This window comes from Manacus candei, unplaced genomic scaffold, assembly GCF_025592945.1.
Source record: "Manacus candei isolate 608988 ecotype Guabito, Panama unplaced genomic scaffold, ASM2559294v1 h1tg000014l, whole genome shotgun sequence".
Lineage (NCBI taxonomy): Eukaryota > Metazoa > Chordata > Aves > Passeriformes > Pipridae > Manacus > Manacus candei.
The window spans coordinates 61,030,656-61,048,336 of record NW_026138062.1 but is presented as its reverse complement, the minus strand read 5'-3'; the positions used below and the strand labels follow the sequence as shown (position 1 = coordinate 61,048,336).

General features: G+C 37.1%; 2 protein-coding genes across 7 annotated transcripts in view; one reads left to right on the top strand and one right to left on the bottom strand.

Annotated features, from left to right (window-relative positions):
- CMSS1 (cms1 ribosomal small subunit homolog) overlaps window positions 1–17,681 on the top strand; it is a 223,668-nt gene that overhangs the window by 25,549 nt on the left and 180,438 nt on the right. The gene's annotated exons all lie outside the window — the stretch shown is intronic.
- Window positions 1–17,681, bottom strand: part of FILIP1L (filamin A interacting protein 1 like) — a 144,287-nt gene that overhangs the window by 23,312 nt on the left and 103,294 nt on the right. Inside the window, exon 2 of one of the 2 annotated variants that reach the window (XM_051780937.1) lies at window positions 12,248–12,675. The exons of the other annotated variant lie outside the window; for it this stretch is intronic. The gene's annotated coding sequence lies outside the window, so the exon portion shown is untranslated. The remainder of the gene's footprint in view (window positions 1–12,247; window positions 12,676–17,681) is intronic. 2 annotated transcript variants of the gene reach the window in all.

The window sequence follows — 17,681 nt, the reverse complement described above, 5'->3', positions numbered from 1 at the left end:
GTGGCATTATCCATTTTCTGGGTGACGTTTATTACATGGGTGTTGTTTAATTTATGTCTTTACAGGATTCTAAGAGGGCTGCTTTTCCTTTGAGTTTCGTGGAAACCAAAGAAAGCATGGGAGACTGAGATTGCAAGACTTATTTTTTATTTGTTTTAGTTTGTTCTGGAATGAATCATTATTCTCTGAATAATAAGAATAAAAATGATTTAAGCAATGTCATAGTGATAACTTTAGAAAAGACTACATTCTGTAAGGATGCAAGTAAAATAGGTGATGGCTTGTAAAGCTCTGCTTTTATCATTCCTTCCATCAAATGAGTTTTTAATATACACATTATCAATATTTGTATGCGATCATTCTACAAAAATGACTGCGATTTTTAATTTCTGTGATTTTTTTTTAAAATCATAAAGATACATATTTTTAACTGGCTCTTGCTCTTCATCCTTCCCCATATAAGAGACATGGTTTACTAGAGGCTTTACAGGTTATAACATGAGGGAGACTTGCTTCTAAAGTTTTTGGCCATATACTTGAGTTTCCCTGGTACAATGCAAATAAAAGCACTAAGCTGAAAGCTTTTAAATGTAGATGAAGTCATGCCTCTTCCTTTGAGGCATTCTTCCCAGTTAGCAGTAAGACGTGGTCTGGCCCTTAATAAGAGAAGAAACATGCTTCATCATTTCTGGTAAATCTTACAAGTTGTTGTAATTTTTTGACACCAGTGCAGTTAAATATTTATTTTTGTAAGGAAGCCAGTCTGTGCCTTCCACAGTTTATTGAAACAAAATTTGGATTTGTTAAAATGTTTCTGGGTTTGGGGTGGCTATGCATTTTTTAAATTTTTTTATTTTCCTTTGCCTACAGTTCTACTTATTGATGTGCAGTTTTTATGAAGACATATGCTACAACTTTTTTATGGCTCTCTATTATCTTTATTAATGCTTCTTTTTTCCCCTGTCATAAAGAAAGTCAAAAGCCTTTGGAATTACAGCAGCAACAACATACCATAGCTGTTGTGTAATCTGTTGGCTTTATCTGAATCAGTCAGCACTTCCCAACAGAATGTGAACACTTACTCTAAATAAAATTTGTTTTCCAGTAGGGTAATTTATATATGTAAATTTCAAATAATTAGGTTGTACTAGGATGCAAACCTCTACAAAAGGTGTCTCCACTGCAAGAGGCTGTGTAAGGCAAATGTCCCAATAAGGAAATCTATTTTGTAAAGTGAGAACTTTTAATGAGGGGGGTGTGAGTTCTGCTTATTACTCCACAGACTATCACAAAGTAATTATCGTTTTATCTGATGCTTAAAATGCTGACTTGCTTTATAAGTCTTAATAAAAGTCATAGATGATGAATGGTATTGCCAGTTCTGGGTTAACGGGCAAAAATTCAAATGGATAACCAGATGTATTTAGCTGTGATGCTGAGTAAACATGTGCAGATAATATATGCTTTTAAAAATTAATTAATCTGGGACACTAATGTTGTTTGTAACATTGATTTCACAACTACTAAGGTGCTGCAAATTCTTCCTGGTGATATAGGGATATTTGCACTCATAAATGTTATGAAATCCTGTGTAAATTCAGTGACAGTAAATGGTGTGAGAAACTTTTAGCAAATTTATGTTGGTTAATTTAAGACCAGATTAACTTCCAGTTTGAGTAATTTTACTTCATCACTAAAATTCTCTTTTGTTTTATTATGAAACCTCAGTTTAAGAAAATAATTTTCTGTCTTGAATTATGTTCTTTCCATGTTGAGATGTTCTTGGAAATCATCTATCCAAACATCAATCTTGTGTAAAAAGCATTAATGCTTTCTGTGGCAGTAAGGATTCAAATGTGCAATGTGATAATTATTGTGATGCTCATTCCTAATCTTCTAATGGCAATCATCTGCAATGCCTGAGATTGTGGTAGGAAGGTGGGAGTGGGATTTTTAGGTGGGAGTGAAGAAGTTGCTGTCCTATGAAATTGTTGGCAGGTTGTTTTTTTTTGTTTTGGTTTGTTTTTTTCCTTGACTGTCTGTCCCGAAAAACAATTTCAAATGAACACTGACTTGACAAAACCACAGTATTAATGAGCTTTACTTGAAGTTAGCCTTAAAAACTCTGGGGCCCAGAGTTCAGCTATTATAAAACACAGCACAATGAATTGTGAGCTGGACTCTGATGTGTCACCATTTTTGAGATGTGCTCTTCTTTCTTCTTCCCTCTTTCTAGACTTAACAGCTATTTCAGGTATTCTTTGAAGTCAGTATCTGTTAGTGTTGGCATTTCAGCACTGTATGATTGTACATGTAGCATGACTGTTAATCCTCTTCTGATTCTAAATACATCAATAAGGTAAGCAGCTCATGGGAATACCCCTTGGGTTTTGTTAGTTAATAGTTTGGGATTTTTTCATGTTAGCACAGTGCACATTCAGCACCCTCCCTCCCTCCCCCATCTCTCTCTCTCTCTCTCTCTCTCTCTCTCTCCCTCTCCACACTGCCTGTAAAGTCAGAAATAAAGCAAGTCATTTCAGATGCAACACCAGAATTTGGAACTCTTTAAATTTACGTCAGCCAGAAAATTATAGTTTTGCAGATGGAAAGCTTTTAGGAGGAAATGGAAAGATGAACCACAAGAGATGTGGTATAGGGGTCAAATCAACAAAACTCAGGCAGAACTTCTCAGTTACTAACCCAGGTCCTGCTTCTGTTTTGTATTCATCCTTAACAAGTAGAATTTTGTACCTGAACCTCAGATTTATCAAAGTGGAAAAACAGTGTGTACTTACTGTAACAGATTATTTTGAGAATTAGTATTAACTGATATAGGTTTTCAGTGTATAGTAACTACACAAAATAAACTAAGACAACTGCTGCTTTTTATAATTCATCATTTTTAAATGTTGTCATCATCTAAATTATTGCATTTGATGCTTTGATGTTACATTCCAACAAGTTAAATTGATGGGAGAGATCTTGAGTCTTTGTGAACCTGAGTTTTGTTTGAAGTGTATATTTTAAGCATTCCTTCTAGAACATTATTGCTCGACCACAGTTATTGAGCTGTTTTTAAATCACCAGTGTTGTAAACCACTCAGTACTGCAGAGATAAACAGGACAGGGCTTAATCCACCCCCACCCTACCACCCCCTACCCCATGGGCAGGTGGATGGGTTTGCATTTTCTGCTCAAGTGTCAGTGCTTAGTAGTGGATACCACTGCATACTGCTGGGATCCTGCAATACTGCTAGGATTTACCAAGGGAAAAGTTGTAACAGGAGTTAGCTCAGCTCCTTAAAACAGTCTTTTAGAGCCCTGTCTTCACCCCCATTCCCCGTGGGAAGATTAGGCACAAACAAGGGAGTGCATCTTGCCCACTGATGATCCCAGCCATGTGTGTTTACTTTGTACAAGGCAAATGCAGTTATCACTGCCATGCTGTATTTACTGTTGATGGAAGTGTAATAACTGGAAGTCTTGAGTTTTTGTCTTGGCTACTTATTCTGCATCCTTGAACTGAGAAGTTTGCAGAAGTTCTGATTCTCTGAACGAGTCAGTTGCTTCAGCTCTGTGTAAGTTTGCAAACCGTAATTTAACAATAATAGTTGTCTGAGGTTTCTTTAAGCTATTTCTATAGATAAGTCTTGTGATTTTTTTATTCTGTATGTAACATCATAATGTGTAGGTTCAAAGTGGATCTCTTTTATGGACTCTTTTTATGGGAGAGGCACTTGGGAAAATAGGTGCTGTTCTGGTATCTGATTCACCTGAGGCAGTGCTGGTGCTGCTGTCTTGACCAGAACTGGTCATAACTGTGCAGGGATCCAATTTATCCAAACTTTCTTTTAACTTCAATTAGTTAATATTTTTGGTATGACAGAAAATGGCACTCAGCCAACAATAACACATCATGTTACTCAGAGGAGACTGGTTAGTCGTAAATGTCATTTTCCCATAACATTTGCAGGAACTGGAAGTTCTCTAAAACAATTTTAACCTAAGTTTTATATAAAAATAAATGTCTGGGGCCACATTTTCGTCCATGGGCAAAATAGGCATTGTGCCTATCTCTTATGCCAACCATGGCCTTATTTATATATTATCACTCATCAGCAGTGGTAAAACTTAGAACTTTCCATCCTGCGCACTTAGTCTTTTGAACTGAAGGCATCCTGCTCACGGCTGCCAGCCCTGGATAAGCTGCTCAGTCATACAGTTACCACTCACTTCTAGACAGGTGGAACTTGGCTGCAAGCTTTGTTGTGCCCTCCTCATGCTCAGTGCACAAGACAAGAATTTGTGTGCTGAAATTTTGACCAGAACCATCTAGATTAAACATTGTGCATTAAATAAAGGTAGTACTGAATGGGACTGTCAGGGAAGACTGAGAGTTTGTCATCATTTGGAAGAATTGGCTCTAGTTAAAAACAATTAGACTTTTCTCAGGAATTGTTATATAGATGCTGTCACTGCTTTGCAGGAGGATTCAAATTCCTTCTTGAGGGTCTTGTCCTGTTCACACTCATAAAATCTTTATTATATACATACATCTTTAAGACAAAATCCTAAGCCCTTTTTCTGGTGTGCTTATTGCCTGCAGTAGCTCTGTGTATGTGTACAGTAAACTCTGAGTGTTTGGGTGGTACCCTATTCCTTCTTTTTTGGCAGAAAACATAAATTTTAATTATTACTGCAAAATTAGCTTGAGGTATTTGAATTTTCCTTGATGCTATGTTGCTTGAAGCAGAGCAGTTGAGGATTTCCAAACAGGCAAAAGACTTTTATCATGTTTACTGCGAGTTGCAACTTTTTCTAGTAGCCAAGGCTGTAGTAATAAGAGCAGCCATAATGCTAATGTCAAACAGAAATTTCACTTTGAAGCTAAATGTGTTTCCCATAAACCTGATAATGTGAAGGTGTCCATTTTCTCTAAGATGGGCTTGGCCAGCACTTCGTCTTGGAGGACTCAGGTGAGAGAGATGGTAGCAATGCATTGCAGCATGCTTAAATAGCTAAAATTGGCTTTGAAGCTACAAATGATGAACAATCCTGCCAGTTTCCTGTTTTGTACTGTGTGACTGTCAGAAATTTTATTAGAACTATTCCTGATGCATTACGAATTGCTTCTGGGTACAATTCTAGGTATTGAACCTCTGCAGTTACAGCAACTTTGCTACCTGGGAGATAGTTCACTTTCTTGCTATCTGTTCTAATGCTGCTAAAGGTTTGGAAGTTGCATTTTCTCTTGTCTCAGCAGGCCTCTGGCCACACTGACCTTGGAGTACTTAATGAATCATCTCCTGGTGCAAAGTCAATGCACCTTTTGGTCTAAAGCATGTTAATCCTTAGCATAAGTGCTCTTGTTCAGGATTTAAATTTACATGGTTTCTCCAAACTAATCCTCTTCAAAGAGGACAAACACATTGTTTTAGACTATAGGATAGGAAACGATATTGGAGACCTAAAGATGATATAGTGTGAGAATTTATTTAATGGTTATAGTTCTAACCAAGGTTTACTTCATAGATTTAATTGACATATTTAAATAGCAAGGAATAGTTTAAGTAGTCTCTTCACCTGTGACAGATTGTTTAATGAAAGAACATCTTTTACTTTCAGATCTGTTGATTATGATGTGTTGAGGTAATATTTTTCCATTTTTGTGCAGCTTAGGGATTTCACTGTATTAAAGATCAGATAGCCTGCTTAAGAGTAAAAGAAACTGGATTCTTTAGTCATATGCCCACTCAAAGTGCCAATAACAATGTTTGGGGTGGTTGTGGTGTTTTGGTTTTTTTAGCTACTTGCATGTGTGTTCAGCAGTTGGAGTAACTTGCTTGCTTTGGAAAATAAATGTTTCTCTATTTCCTAGGGAAAAAACCCTAAACTGTTGGGATGAAAAAAGTGGATTTAACTAGTTCTAGCTATTCTGTGACCAGTGATTTTTCAAACTCTTAAAATTGGTCTGAGCAGTTTTCCTAAAGCCAAGAGAGATAGTTATTTTTTCCATCTTTAGTTGTTTTCCAGTGTTCTTTGCCTTTCAAAAACTGTCATACAAAAAGACTTTTTTTAGGAAAGAGGAGCGTCATGGGCATGTATGCTTCCCTTTCCCCTTCATGTGAACGACTTCAAGTGTTCCCTGTTCATCAAAGAACTGTTAATTCAGTTGAACATTCTGTGCCTTGTTATTGTACCTCAAATTGATTTATAACTCAGTATAATTATGTGACATTTGGCTACATGCCCTATATGATCTCTTTTTTTGCCTCTTGGCTGATGGTCTGTGATGTTCAGGTTATATTTTCTTATTTCAGATGTCACTCCAAAGGAAGGAGCCGTAGCATGCTTTTATGTACAGTATGTTTGTGATGTAATACATTTTATCTTTTATCATCAATTTATAATATGGTTTCAAATGTTGAAAATAAAGAGATAGTTCTCTCTAGACAAAACTTGCAAGTTTGGTTAACTGCATTAGTCTAGATATATGAGAGAGTAATTTACAAGTTATAAAATGTTACCATGGCAATTTCTGATTCCTCCCACCCAGTTAATCCTGATTGAAACAGGGAAATGTTCTATTTACAGGGATGACAGTAATCATATAGAGCTTAAAGTGAAGAGGTGGGAACAAAGAAAGGGCAAGGAGACACCTTTCAAAGTGGCTGCTCCCATTTTCTTCCCTCCTCCTTTATAGGGGTTTGCAAAGTTTGTAAGCTTGAAGATTCCTGTCAACTGTTGTCTGCTGCTTTCCCAAAAGGGAACCAATGTGTGCATCTTTTACTGCAAGCCTGAACATTCTCCACCAGTTGGTGTTGTCCCTGCACTACCCTTGTAGGCAGCTCTTTGTCTTGGATTGACCTATATTGAACCTGTACTTGCTGCCTTTACTTTAGAGGCTTTTCATCCCCCTGCTCTGCTTACTCATATGTACACAAATTAACATGCCCACTTATATATTAAATATGTTTTTAGAAACACATATTTTAGAAGTTTTAATGCTGCCAGGGTTCACAGTGGCCATTTCATTGAAGGCAATTCGGTATTTAATTGGGGTATGATAAAGGGCTGCTAGTGCAAAGACTCTTCTCTTTACATGAGAGAGTATATGGTACTGTTGTGCAAGATGAGAAAATGTTTCAGCTTTGAGCATTTACAGATTGCATTTTTTCCCCCCATCTTCCTACATCCGAGCTTAGTGTGTTCAGTGTTGGATTTCAGATATTCGGATTAGGGTTGGCTGCCCCAAATGTGGAGCTGTTACACCCTCAGGTTCAAGTGACCAAAATTTTAAAAATGAATTAGGCTTATATAAATAACTTTCCTTTATCTAGGTATGGATATGTAGCAGAATGGCTCTACTGACATGCAGAATGTGCTTGACTGGGGAGAGCATTTTGATGTTGAAACCAAAAGCAACTGTGGCATTTATTAGGCTTCTTCTGAGAAACCTCTGTGTAGCTAAGTAGAATAGAATCATGTTTGGGAATATGATGGGTGACATTAGTTTTGGGTAGGCCAAGCCTAAAAGTAATAAAACTTCCTAATTTTCTTCATAATTAATGACTGATAGTTATGTAAATTGTACCAAAAATTATTAAATCCATATAAAGTTGACAGAATTCAGTCAGCTTAAACTTAACTCTTAGATGGTTTTGTCTATGTTCTGAAATCCAGTATGTAACTATGAGTGCATTACTTCCATTTTTGGGGGGGGGTGTTTCATGGTAGTACCAACATGCTGCTTCATTTCAGTTTTAAAAATTTTTCCTCATTTGGAAATGCTCTCATTGCAATGGTTGCTATGCAAACACTAGATAAGCTTTGTGTCTGATAAAAAATGACAAAGTTTAAAATCAGCTCTCTGCAATGAATGTGAAAGAAAATGCTTTGAATATTAGGTTTACGGCAGATTTTAAGAGCTCTGTCATTTCTTTGAAGTGCAATTGTTGTTTTCCTTCCCAGGCCTTTGGAAATCTGTAAAGGATAATGAAGCCTGATGCATTGTTTCACATCCTTGAAATTTATGCAAGATTAGTGTTTTTCTTGTCAGGAGTACTTTTTTCCTATCCATGTTTTCAGTCCTGTTCACTGGAGCCTTGTCTACCCTACCTGACATATGTCTGCAAAGGTTTGTTGAACCTGGGGTGTGAGCAGGGAGGTGGTTGTGGGCTTTGGTTTCTCAGCTTCTCTGAGTATGCATGGTGAAGCAAAATGGCTCAAGTCCTGCTCCTTTACCTGAGCAGCCACTCTCTGGTGGTCACCTGCCCAGCATGAGGCTGTAATCAAGCAGTTGTGTTACATCATCATCATATGAACAATGAGCTGTAGCAGAAAGGGTGACTTCTTCAACAGGTACAAAGTACACGCATTTGTTAACTTGAATGACCAAGGTTACAGGGCTTTTGAGTTGTGCTGAAATGTTGTCTGGCAAGCTTAGTGTGACCTTTCACCACAAAGTTTCCATATTGTTATGAAAGGAGGGTTATACAATGCTGTTGCTAGGTATTTTCTCAGCTAACCCTTATTGCGTGAACATTCACCTCTCCATTGTCACCTCAGTTCTGTTGTTCTGGTGAGGAGGCAGTGCTTTGGGAGGTGTTTTTTCTATTGTTTTTAACTGGCAGCTACGGACTGCCTCAGAAAATCTTCAAACATTTTCCTAGAATTTGTAAACACTTGAGAAAGTGAGCTGTGAAAGCTTGAGCATGCTCCATTGCTGCTTTGGTGTGGGTGCAATTACTGAACTTCCAGAAACAACCTGGTGCACTGGATGTGCAATCAAAGTGCATTTTATCTTGCTGACAGAAAACACAGTAAGCCTTAAAATCAGTATAATGTACTGAGAGGTTTTAAGAGTCAAAATGCCCATTACTTCACTTAAATGACAAGACTGGGCACTATATTTAGAATTTTTCAGCGATGTCTGTTACCTTCTTGGAGCCAAGTAATATAGTTAGTGAATGATTGAACTAACTAAGCTTTCAACTGCATCAAAAAGCTCAACCTAAACCTCAAAGGTGCCATGGCAGAATCCATTCAATATGAGAAAACCAAACCTAAAGAATTAAAAATTATTGATAAGGAATAGTTTCTAAGTTCAAATCAACTTGATGACAGGCTGAAGTATTAAGGCAAACTTTTCATGAGACAGAACTAAAGTTTTATGCGATGTTTTTTAAATATATGGCTTCCTACATAGTAAACTCCTTAGGATTCTCTGACTTAAATATTTTAATTGTTTTTTTAATTAACTGTACTCAGGTAGTAGCACATCCAGGATTTGAGAAAAGCTGCTTGCAGGAGGGGTCCAGAGGAGCAGTGGTTGCTCACTTGCCCATGCCAAACTACACATGGTGAAGAATTTTTACTGAAGAAAAATACCAGTCTTTTAAGAACTGCCACAGAGGAGAAACTCGCTGGGAATAAAACCAGGCTGTTTTTTTTATCCCATGACAATAGCAAATTTGGTAATTCATCATACTATTAGGTAAATAATATGAAAATGCTGTTACTCAGCACAAATGAAGAAATAATTCGATTTTACTAGTACTGATGGGGAATAGAAACTAAGTTTAAGCTAGATCCCATGGTCTACTGGATCAAATCTCTAAAAATTCTGCTGTCAGCAGATGTTTGTCAGTGGAGGAAAGGGAAGTGACGGGAAAGGAACAAAGGGTCAATGCAGTTTAATAGGAAGTTGACTTTCATTTTTGGAGGATATATTTGTTCTTAAAATGTTTTCACATTGGATGTTGTGAGAAATTACTATAAAAAGAAATTTAAATTAAGAAATATAGTTTAGAGTGCATTATGTGACAATTAATTTTTTTCACTATCTCCTTTTACTGTTAATTAACACAAACTTACATTTTAATCTCTTAAATTTAGGAATGCCTATCAATTAATACTCAATACTGTTAAGAACAAAGTAGTCTAATACTGGGGCGAGGGGCATGGGGGGATGGGGGCACACACAATAGTGAGACAGTTTAATCATTATTCCTCAGTCTAATTATTTTGGAGTTTTACCAGTAGAAGTGAGAGCAAACTTGGCTCTATCAAGTGAAGAATGTTTTCCCTTTCAATCTAAGGAAGACAGATTACGGGAAATAGAGTTCTGGCTTTTGATAGATGTTATGATTTGTATTAGGCTAGCAGTATTTGCAGTACAGATGGTACCTTAAGTACTGCTAAAGCAGTAATTAATGATAAAAAGTTACCCTTCTCTGTTGGATTTGTAGGAGCTGAAATAGTCTCTTACCTAGGGGTAGGCTTTTTTCTTTTTCTGCTTACTGACTTTCTCAAATTTGTATGTTTATTGTCTGTGTAGCATTTCTATTTCTATTTTTTCTTCAACATACTGTAGTCCTTCAGTTCAGTCCCTTCTCCTCAGACACACTTTTTGAGGACTATTACTTAACTTCAGTCTGTAATACATCTTTTCGTAAAGTAGCTAACTTTTCCACTTTTTAACTTGACACTGGATATTTGTGAAACTAAGTAATTGTTTTAGAACTGCTAGGAAATACGTTGCAAGTCTGCGGATAGGACAGAATAGCGAGCAGAAAACTTTTTAAGGAGCTCAGGATACTGGTCTGGAGTATTGATTTTCTGCTATAAAATTATATTTGTTCTGGTTGCTAGGATTCTTTTCATTCTGCATATACTATACAGTGTCCTGTCCCTTATTCTACAGCAAGGCAGACTCGAGGCATCAACAGAGGTGTAAACTTAGCTTGTTGCGAGAAAGATCATGCTGGAAACATGGATGTGACTTTTATCTAAATGCCAAGGTTAATAATACACAAATACCTGAATTATCTTTGAAACGAAATGTCTGTCTATATATTTATATTTTTAGAAGCATGTAGAAAATAACTGCTTAATATTTTCTTATTGTTTAAAGCCAAAAAGAGTCACGAAAATATTCACACATGTTATTTTGAGTTAGCCTCTAAATCTGTGTATGCATGATACTACAGCAATGCATATGATTGTATCAGCTTTGATTTTTCTCAAACATGTACTTGAACAGGGATTTTGCAGATTTTAAAACATCAAATTAAGGGGAAAAGAGCCCTTTCTGCTGTCCTAACATTTCATGCTGATTTAATTTAATATTAAGGAAAACGAAAACATACAATAAAAACATGTTTCAAGAAGAGTTTGAGTTTGAAGGTCTTAAGGAGTCTACCTTTCCTAATATTTTAAATTACACATAAGACTTTGGAGAGCAGTGTTTAGTAGTTTGAATCTGCAAGTAGGACAGTACAATTGACTTAATTGTAATTGTTCCTATAAAGAAGGATTTGACAGGGTTTGGCCCTTAGTTGAGGGAGAGGACGGTGTAATTTTGTGTGCTATGCAGGTGTGAGTTATAAACATACTAAGGTCTAATCTTTCAAGGTGCTTAGTGCCTTGTCAGAACTGTTTTTCATTCTCTGTTTTCTGGAGTTAATAAGTGCGATACTGTTGAGCATCTTGCAGAATAAGCCTTGAAGAGACCAGTGGATTTTCTGATTTTTTTTAAAGTCTCGTCATGTTTTTGACCAGGATTTAAAGTTTTTTTCATCAAAATCTGACAGTTCTGTTCTCTTGTGATTTGACACTTGCACACAAAACACAGAAGAGGGAAGCAGTGTGTAGGAGTTGAAAAGTTTGTTAGTAATTAAACTAGTTACAACTGTGTTTTTTTTCAGACATAGCAAAATCTTATTGCAAAGTAATGTTTGTGGCAATTTATACATCACTCTGTAAACTACGGTAGAAGTTGTTCAAAAGTATAGTAAATGCTTAGAGACATATGTGCATACATGTCTACTAATATATAGCATATGCATGTAAATACAGCATAAAGAGAGGCAGTAGCTCTACCTAATATATTACAATACTGTTGGACTCTTTCCACAGCTTTAAATGCAGTCATGATTTTATCCGACCATTTGGAAAGTGTGTGTAATTCATAACTCCCTCCTTCTTTAACATTAAATTAATTCCTTGCCTGTTGGCTCTGTAGGAATTGTTTAAAATACAGTTTGTAATGTTTGCAGTAGTCACCCTATATCTGAGCAACCAGACATCTTCTAGACCTCCTGGTGCTGTTCTGGGGTATTTCATTGTTTCTCAGTCCTCACCCCTTTTTTTTAGGAAGCGACTGTTTTAGAAAGTATCTCAATAGGAAAAAGCAAGAAGCGCCAGTGCTTGCCAGAAGAAGCTTGCTTCCCACCCTCTCCCTTACCTTGCGCTCCTGGACTATAGAACTCCTGGGTCAGCTATTGCTCCATGGTGCGGGGCGCTGAGCTGTAGCATCAGGGATGTGAGCATTCCAGCAGTCCCACTAAACAATGAGAGATAGGCTCTTTGCATGCCCCAAGCCTATGGAGCATTACGTCATTGCCTTGCCATATAAGGCGCTCCGTGTTGTGCAGACTCGTCGTGTCTGACTCGTGTACTTCAGTGATAGCCAGGGCTTGGAAAGCTTGTTAATGTGTTCTGGCTCCAGCTGACGCTCAGGACTGTGTGAAAAATTTCATTTGTCTACCAGTTCATGGCCAAGAAGAATGTGCGGAAGGTTTGGGTTAGGGCAGTTCCTTTCTATTACTGATAATAAAGTCGTTAGCAGTTGTTAGCTGATTAGGTGCAGTGTTTTCCACTCAGACTCGCAGCCTAAAATTTGAGAAAGGAAAAATTCAATTCCAGGTCATCTTCTTTAATTAGTTGTTCTAAGGGAGTTTTTCTGTTTTTCTTTCCTTTTTTTTTTTTTTTTTAATATGACAAAAAATGTGACTTTAGCTGAACTCCTCTGAGGGGGATATGAACTTCGAGCCTTCCTTTTTTTTTTCCTTCTGTAAAGAGTCGGGGTCCTTGGAGGATAGTATTTTATTTCCTGATGATGTAACTACAAAACAATTCTCTAAGTGATGATGGGAAGGCCAGATGAAATCTGATTTTTTTTTTCTCTTCAATGTTTTTTCTACAAAACCCTTTCCTTTTTCGTATGTTTGTGTTTCAGCTAACACAATTAAGCAGTCCAAGCAACTATTTTTAGTAAGGAGGTCTTAAAGAAATGAGTCATTTGTTTTAATATTTAGGAAAGAGGCAGGAAGCCAAAAAATAAGATTTAGATTGAAGAGCTTAAAATGTATCTCTTGTATTCCCTGTCCTTTAGTGTACCCCCTGAATAAACATTGAGAACACAAGGAAGAAATACTTGAAATGGGCACAAAATTTGTTGTTGAAATTCCACTAAGGGTAAATGGGAGTCAATGGAATAAACTCCTTTTGTGTTGGTGGGTAAATTAGACCATGGAAAGGCATTCTACACTACTAGAGTGCAGAATGTTAAAGTAGATGCATCCACAATTCATTTATTTGCACCACTTGAATTTCAGTCTTCAGATAAACTTCAGTATAGCTTAAGCTGTCCTACTGCCTTCTTTTTTGACTTATGTCCTACTAGAACATAATGCTAACTTAAGGCAATTTACTTATTTGGGGGTGTTGTCTGTGGGTATGAGGACAAATGGTGATTAAAATGCTTGCATTTCGTTAATAAGACAGACATCTTTTAGCTACTTTGCACATATTTACCCCGAGTGTAGGCTGAAAATTATTCTTTGGCTGGAAAATTCCAGGCAACCCTTCCCACTGCTCCTAGGTAAAGACTTCCTCAGCACTGTGCTGCTTATGTGTATGGGTGATCCCTCTTTGGAAATTTCTGTGGAAGTTGGGATTTGGGTGCTTGATCAAAAACTTCCAAGCCTATTTAACAGTGCAGTACTGTATACTAACCCTTCCAAAATTGTTTTGGAGATAGAGAAATGTCTTATTTGAAGATAGCAGTGGACAGACCGGGATAACATTTTATTTGCTATTCCAGGAAGATTTAATAATCAAATCCAAACAAAACCAGAATAACCTTTAGCCCAAATTGGCCTATTCAGTCACTTGGCTAATGTTTTTGGAAACTAACATTTTGTCCATTTTTTTCTCAAAACTATCTGTGTATCATTTGAATTACATAAAAGGTCATCCAGGTGACCTTGGTTTGGGGAATATCTTCAGCTACAAACTCACCCTTCCTGTTGGGGCTCTGTTTAGAGACAGGACAACTGCAGGTGCCAGGTCCTGTCTCAGGGCAGGCTGTGGAGATAGTGCTGTGTTCAGTTCTAATTTGCAGAGGGTGTCAGGTAAGTTACTGTGTGGAAGGGAGCTAGGAGTTAGATGTGGATGCATTCTTTTTTTACATATATGTTTGTGTATGCAAGCGTACGAATGCTTAGAGTGAAAACTACTGATTCTGTATTTTACTTGTTTTTTTTTTCTTTCCTTCCCTTTGCAATCGTTTTGTTTTTCTGCATCTTCCCCTTCACCTACACACCCCCTATTTCTGTAGTCTGTATGAAAATTGCCTACATTTTTGTCCTCCCACATGAAACAGTTGTTTTAGGCCATAAGCAGCTTTGAAGAAGAGGACTTCTCAAAAGCTGGTGGTCAAAAATCCATCCTTGCAGTCCAGTTCTGTTCTGGAGTTGCAAGGAACGCAGCTCAGATAGTGCTGGTGATAAGTTTATTGGCAGTCTGGGAGCAGGGAGTAGGGAATGCAAGTCCTCCTGTTTATAAGTCTGTGTTTACATCTGGGGATGGCCCAAGTATGAACTTCTAGTTTCTTAATTAATTCTCCTCTGCAATACAAAAGTGCACATCTGTGACCTTCTGCAAACCAGCTTTATCAAAGAGAATCAGCTGAGTGTGTAATGACCCGACTTCCTTCTCTTATACTGTCACAGCTTAAAGGATAGAGTACAGTATTATTCCAAGTCCTGTTAAGGAATATATGATTAAAAATTCCAAATTCTGAATTACTATAACACGAAAAGCTTATTTATATTCAAGGTAATAAATAGAGTTGCAGAGAAGCCTTCCTTCGTTTACTGCTTTTTCACAGTGTCTTCCAGTATCTGTAGGTGGAATCCTGGCACTGGTGAACTGTACCAAAGAGAAAAAAAAAGCCTTTGAGCAGGCAGCTATTCCTGCCTCATTCTCCATTGCTCCCTGAAAATGAATTCTGTTTCCTTAGTTACTAGACATAGTTTTGCACGTACTTGGTGTATTTGCATGTATTGTGACAGCAAAAGAAACTGAATTTGTAGAAATCAGAGACCAAATGAAAATCGTGTTAGATCATTTGGTTCATCCCCTGACAATGAAGGGCTGCTCTCTGCAGCCTGCTTTCAGTGACTTCTGTCTAGTCTCTCTGCTTATCATTTTGTGTTGTTATTTGTGCCCATGTTCTCTCAGGATTTTACTTGAAAAAAATAGAAGCTGGAAAGATGGAAGACTGTACGAGGCAAGGAAAAGAGGGGATAAATAAGCTAAAAGACTTTGAGGCAATTGTTTAGACTTCATCTTAAACTATCTGAATTCCTCCCATTACTTCCATCGTTAAACTACTTCTCTTTCCTTTTTCTTCCCATGGCAATTCACAGCAACAGTTCCAGTGTCCTTAAACCCATAACCTATCTGTTACAGCATTTGACCCCTTCCTTTGGCCATTTTGTATCTAAGATAAATAAAGGAAATTAGAACTTGGGCCTCAGTTCAACAAAGCACTTAAAACATAGCCCTGTGTGTTTTGTTGAAAAAGGAAAGGACTTCAGCAGAACTCTGATTTTAATGATATATTGAAATGCTTGGCTAAATCAGGCTCTTGGTCCCATTTACCTCATGTAGATATTGTTGAAGCTTGGGTTTTTGAAATTCTCCCTGGGCTCTAAATCTTTAGGCTGCTTTTGTATTCCTAAAATAGAAATCTACAGAAGTACCCATGCTGTCAAAGATTTTATTAGAATTTTACATTACTTAAAACTTTGCTTTTTTAGAGGTGGTGTGCTTAAGTTTTGCATGTGATACCTGATGAACTGAAACATGCAGGATTGACAAGTTGAATTTTAATGCCTTGTATAAATGGGATCTGATATTTAATGTTTTAATAACTCATTTGACTCCAAGGATATTTTTCCACTGTGTGCTCAGCCTTGTCTCTGAAATCTGTGGGAGTTTTGACATAACTCAGTGGAAGAAAGCTCACTCTAATTATTTCTTGGATTAATAGCATCCTTCAGAATTTTTCTATCCAATTTATTATTTCTCCTAGCATTGTGTTTGATCTCTTAGATTTCATCAGTAAAGTGTTTTAGTGTTTTATATCCTGATGTATAGATTAATGTTTGAATATTATCATAAGGAAATATGGAGGCTATTATGGGTTAGTGACAGTCTGAAATGCATTGACAACTCATAAATGCATGTGGAAGGCAAGGGGCAGAAGCAGGGGAAAGTTCTAAAGATAACATTCTTGAGATTCATGTGTCTTTTACTATGGACCACGGACGGAAAGAGATTCATATCTTCATTACGGTGTGTTTTTAATTTTTTTTGGCAGCAGGAAGAAATATTTTCCCAGACTCTCCTATTGTTTGCAGATTCCATTATTCCATTTTTTTGGCAGATACAAATAGAATTCCTAGCCAAATATTAGGGATAATTAGATCCCTTTATGTTGGTCACTGCGTTGGGAAACTGATGACTGCATCTCTTTACTAATGACTTCTAAGGAGAACTTGCAAGTGCTTCGTATCTGCTTGTGAGGTGGTTTCCTTTTGCATAAGGGACCATGATAAGTTTTTATGAAAAGGACATATTTTGCATGGCAGAGCTTACCAGAGATTAAAAGAATTTAATTTTTATGCCTTCCCTGAATCTCTATAAACCATATATAGCCAATTAATCTTTTCTCCGTAATGAAATGAGATACTGTTCTTTAGTTTACGAAAACTCTGTATAATAGTGTATTTTAAGGAGGAGTTTGGGACTGAATGTTTCTTTTGTTTGTGATGGGTTCTGCAGTGAGTTTTTTTTTATAACCCCCACCTCTCCCACCCACAAGTGTGCCTGTCTAGTTGGGATGTTTCTGAAGGCATGACAGTCATGTCGGTATTAATGCAATAGCACAAATAAGTTGTAATCCTGTGAAGCCTGTTGCGATAAGTTACCTTGGAAGATTCTAAGTTCCATGTCTGTGGACATGCTTGGAAGTAGGACATATTTTATTTATTTATTTATTTATTTATTGTCTTTATTTATTAGACCTCAGAAAAAAATGTGTGACACTATGTAATTAGTTGCCTACTTTTCTTCATCTGTCTCCTTTGAAATTCATTCAAAGCAAGATTCTTTCTGTAGAACTTCAGGGCAACCGTGTGGCTGAAAAATTTTGAGCTTCAAGTCTGATTCCACATGAAACCCTGTCTCAGATCTTTTTTATGTGTTAACCTAAGCTGTGAATTCAGTCGTTTTATTCAGTGATCAAACCCCTTTCTGAGCAGTTCATTTCTTGTTTGCATAAAACCTCATGTTTGAGTCAAGTTGACTCAGCTTTTTGCATTGACATGAACTGAACATGGTGCCAGTGGAGGATGCTCCTTTCAATGGTTTGATGATATGAAAAAGTAGATCAAGTTATTGCAGGTTCATTCAGTTCCTCTGCATTATTCACCATCTCTTCCCTTATGCTTTTACCTTCATGGCTGTTTCTTCCCTTGTTGCTGAGCAACGCTGTGCCACCAGTGGCTTGGAGTGCAAAGCCCAGCACGCAGGTAAAAGGGATTTGG